General features: G+C 45.4%; 1 pseudogene; it reads right to left on the reverse strand.

The window, feature by feature from the left end:
* Nucleotides 1-648: 648 nt before the first annotated feature.
* Nucleotides 649-2085, reverse strand: LOC112933366 (adenosylhomocysteinase-like; annotated as a pseudogene).
* Between the last annotated feature and the right edge of the window lie 2850 nt (nt 2086-4935).

Genomic DNA, 4935 nt, shown 5'->3' on the forward strand with positions numbered 1-4935 from the left:
CTCTGGCCCTTCTCAACCTCTGGCTGTCACTTCTCTCGTCCTTTTTTGGCTGTCCCTTAGCCGTCTTTTTTAAACTCTGTAAAATAGAAACTGCAAGTATTAACCTCATTGTTCTGTGAAACCTCTTCAAGAGAATGCCCAGCACTAAGCCATGCTCTCTGGGGCATTCAAACTCTCAAAAGCTCCTCCCTTCCTTTTTTTTTTATATATATTTTATTTATTTATTCATGAGAGACAGAGACAGTAGAGAGAGAGAGAGACAGAGAGGTACAGACACAGGCAGAGGGAGAAGCAGGCTCCGTGCAGGGAGCCCGACGTGGGACTCGATCCCAGGTCTCCAGGATCAGGCCCTGGGCTGAAGGCGGCACTAAACCACTGAGCCACCCAGGCTGCCTGTCCTCCCTTCCTTTTGATATAATCCATTCTCATCTCTCATGGGCCGAGGGACCAGTGAACCAGTAAACTAAGAACATGGGTACAAAGTTCATAGGCCAAGTGAGGGCCTAGAAGGTGATGTGTATGGGCTTTGGACCGTGACCACTGCTGACTTCCAACCTAAGTAAGGACTGACTGGGCGAGCAGTTCCCAAACCACTGAGCTCAGGGTTCCTTGTGGGTTCTTCCTGGGTACTTCTATTATGACCAGGGCTTGAGAAGGGGCTTCTCAATTCCCTCTGCCACACCGAGAACAGTACGAGGGATGCAGCAGAGGCCAAAGACTGAGTGACCAGCCCTGGGGAGTCAGTGGGGGACATTAACAAACCTATCTCAAAGTTGGCGCCATTTGCTCTTGGGGAAGAGAGGTGGGACCCCAGCAAGGCCAGCAGTTATAAGGCAAACGATAGGCCTGGTTCTCAGTAGCGGTAACGATCGGGCTCGAAGGGGCCATCACGGGACAAGCCCAGGTACTGGGCCTGCTTCTCAGTCAGCCTGGTCAGCTTCACATTCAGCTTACCCAGGTGAGCTTCAGCCACTGCTTCATCCAGCTTCTTGGGCAGGAAGTGAACCCCAACAGAGAACTTGTCTGGGTGGGTCCACAATTCTATCCGTGCCAGCACTTGATGGGTGAATGAGTTGCTCATCGCAAAGCTGGGATGGCCCATGGTACAGCCCAGGTTGACCAGCCGGCCCTGAGCCAAAAGGAGGATAAGGTGCCCATTTTTCAGCCAGTAGTGGTCCACCTGGGGCTTGATGTTCACCTTCTCTACAGCATTTTCATGTAGCCATTTGATGCCAATCTTGATGTCAAAGTGTCCAATGTTACACACAATGGCATCATCTTTCATTTGTTCAAAGTGCCAGCCAAGGATGATGTCAACACAACCTGTGGTGGTGACAAATGTATTGCCGTCCTGACAGGCCTCATCCATAGTGGTCACCTCATAGCCCTCCATGGCAGCCTGCAGTGCATTGATGGGGTCGATCTCTGTGATGATGACGCGGGCCTCAAAACCCCAAAGGGCCTGGGCACAACCTTTGCCCACATCACCCTAGTCTGCTACCACTGTCACCTTGCCTGCAATCATCACATCTGTAGCCTGCTTGATGCATCTATAAAAGACTCCTGGCAGCCATACAGGTTGTCAAACTTGCTTTTGGTGACAGTCATTCACATTGATGGCAGGCACCTTCAGCTTCCCGTCGGCCATCCCCTTGTATAGGTCATAAACCCCTGTTGTGGTCTCTTCAGAAATGCCTGATAGGAGCTGTAGGTACTTGGTGCGGATGAGATTGGTAAGGTCACCTCCGTCATCCAGAATCACATTGAGGGGCCCGTCCTTGAAGTACAGTGCCTGCTCAAGGCACCACAGATGCTCCTCGTCCGATTCCCCCTTCCAGGCGTACACTGGAATGCCAGCCTTAGCAATGGTCCTGGGTGGAGAAGATGTTGCAGCTGGACCACTGCACCTCAGCACCCAGGGCCGGATGCGGGCACCCTTCAGTGGCTTGAAGGCCGAGTACATCTCCCTCATGCGCATCAGGCCCGGCATCTCATTCTCCACAATGTCCAGGGCCATGTGTCCCCAGGAGGCCAGCCTGATGTCAGTGACTTTGTAGGGCAGTTTGTCCGACATACTGGCAGCGCTTCCGCACAGCGTGATGGACACCAGCAAAGGGAGCTGGCCTTAGGGGTAGGACCTGACATGGGAAGGGTGGTGCTGGACAGATAGTGATAATTTAGGATTTTTAAAGATTATTTATTTATTCCTGAGAGATACAGAGAGAGAGGCAGAGACACAGGCAGAGGGAGAAGCAGGCTCCCTGCAGGGAACCTGATGCAGGACTGGTTCTGGTGTCACAACCCGAGCCAAAGGCAGATGCTCAACCCTCTGAGCCACGCAGGCATCTCAATAATTTAGGGTTTTTGTACCTGTGTCATTAAAGAAATTGACCTCCAGTACTTTTTCTTGGAAAGCTCCTAGGGCACGATGATATTATAAAACAAGATCCAAAGACTTAGTGCATCTCTTCCTTAAATGTTTGGAAGAACTCATTGGTAGGGACATCTAGGCTTGAAGTTTTGCTTTATTTTGCTTTGTAGGAAGTTTTTGCTACTTAACTTCTTAAGCAGAACATCAGGAAAAGTGCACATCAGTAGACTGCAGTACATTTTCACAAGCTGAGTACATAGCCATGTGGCCAGCACCCAGATTGAGAAACATAATCAGCACATAATCAGCACATAATCAGCCTTCCAGATGCCTGTTTCTGGCCTTCTTCCAGCCATTATCCCCCTTCCCGAGGGTGATTGCTATCCTGAATTCCGAGACCATTATTTAGGTTTGCTGTTTGGGTACTTGATTGGAAATCTGTTGAGACTTACTTTTGATCCAATATATGGTTAGTTTGGGTATTGTTTTGTGTTCACTTAAAAAAAAAAAAAAACTGCCTATTTTGAAGTTGTTGAAAAGAGCGCGCTATAGAAGTCAATTTAGTCAACTTTGAGAATTGTGTCATTCAAATGTTGGATATTCTATTTGTCGGCCCGTTCTATCCGTCGGTGAGAGAGACGGGATAAAACCTCCAACTATGTCAGATTTGTCAGTGTCTTCTTTTGGTTCTGTTACTTTTGGCTTTTTATGTTTTGAAGTCATGTTATTAGGTTCATAAGATTGAGAATTGCTGTACTTTCTTGATGGATTGAACATTTACAGTTATATGATATCCCTCCTGTTAATTGCCTTGAACCCCACTAGGCCTGGTGGTAGAATTGCTTTAGCAGCCATGTCTTTGTTAATGTTTGTAATGACCCATCTTTATCTACCCTATTATTTAAATACTTTGGTATTTAAGATTTGCCTCTGGTAGGCAGCATATAGTTAGGGTGGTGGTGTCGTTGTTCTGAAGACCTTTGTCTTTTACTTAGTGTAATTCATCCATTTGCAGTGAATCTAATTACTGATTATTTGGGTTTACTTGTACCATCTTACTCTTTGTATTAGATTATGTATCCTACATTTATGTCTTTTTTTTTTTTTTTTGGTTATCTCTTTTCTTCATTTTCATTAATTAAATTACTCCACTGCTTCTCTTTTATTAATTTGTCCTACATTCTTTACCATTTATATCTGATAGGATTTCAGTTCAGTCTGAACAGTTTCCTTTAATATTTCTCATACTACACAACTGGGTAGTTGGGAACATATTGTCTTGATTTTCAGTTATCTGAAATTATCTTTGCCTTTTTTTTTTAATTTAATTTATTTATGATAGTCACAGAGAGAGAGAGAGAGAGGCAGAGACACAGGCAGAGGGAGAAGCAGGCTCCATGCACCGGGAGCCTGACGTGGGATTCGATCCCGGGTCTCCAGGATCGCGCCCTGGGCCAAAGGCAGGCGCTAAACCGCTGCGCCACCCAGGGATCCCTTTGCCTTTATTCTTTTTTTTTAAATTATTTATTTATTTATGATAGTCACACACAGAGAGAGAGATAGGCAGAGACACAGGCAGAGGGAGAAGCAGGCTCCATGCACCGGGAGCCTGACGTGGGATTCGATCCCGGATCTCCAGGATCGCGCCCTGGGCCAAAGGCAGGCGCCAAACCGCTGCGCCACCCAGGGATCCCCCTTTGCCTTTATTCTTGATGGATTTTTCACTGAGAGTACACTGGAGGTATTGGTCCAAGGTCTTTTCAACTTGTGTTTGATGAAGAGTGATGGCTACTGAAATGGTTGTTCTCCCCTATACAGTGTTTTGTTTTTTCACTCTGCTACTTCTGTGACTTTCTCTTTTCTTTGGTTTTCAGCAGTTTGACTACAATGGGCGTAGGTATGGTCTTCTACATATTTCTCTTGTTTCAGGTTTCCTGAACTTCTTAAATCTGTAAATGTATGTGTTACACTAAACTTGGGGAAATTCCAGCCTTTGTTTCTTTGTGGGTTTTTTTCTTTTTGTCTCATTTTCCCTTTTTCCATCTGAAATTCCAATCATTTGTATGTTAGGTCTTTGCTGTTGTCCCATAGGTGCATGATCTTCTATTCATTTAAAATGTTTTTCCTGGTTCTCCATATTGGATTAATATCCATTACCTATCTTCATTTGCATTGAATCTTTCTCTTGTGAATTTTTAAAAATATTTATTTATTCATGAGAGAGACAGAGACAGAGGCAGAGACAGAGACATAGGCAGAGGGAGAAGCAGGCTCCCTGTGGGATCCCTGGGATCAGTACCTTGGCCAAAGGCAGAGGCTCAATCACTGAGCCACCCAGGTGCCCCTCTCTTGTGAATTTTTAATTTCAGTAAAAGATACTCCTAGAATTCCCATTTGGTTGTATTTTATAGTTCCTTTTTTCTGTTGAGATCTTCCACCTTTTCCCTTATAATAACCATGTTTTCCTTTATGCTTTTGACCCAGTTATAATATCCACTTTAAAATTCTTATCTACTAATTCTAACATCTGGATCACCTCAGGACCAGTCGCCACTGATAGTCTT

This window comes from Vulpes vulpes, chromosome 2 (assembly GCF_048418805.1).
Source record: "Vulpes vulpes isolate BD-2025 chromosome 2, VulVul3, whole genome shotgun sequence".
NCBI classification, from domain to species: Eukaryota; Metazoa; Chordata; class Mammalia; order Carnivora; family Canidae; genus Vulpes; species Vulpes vulpes.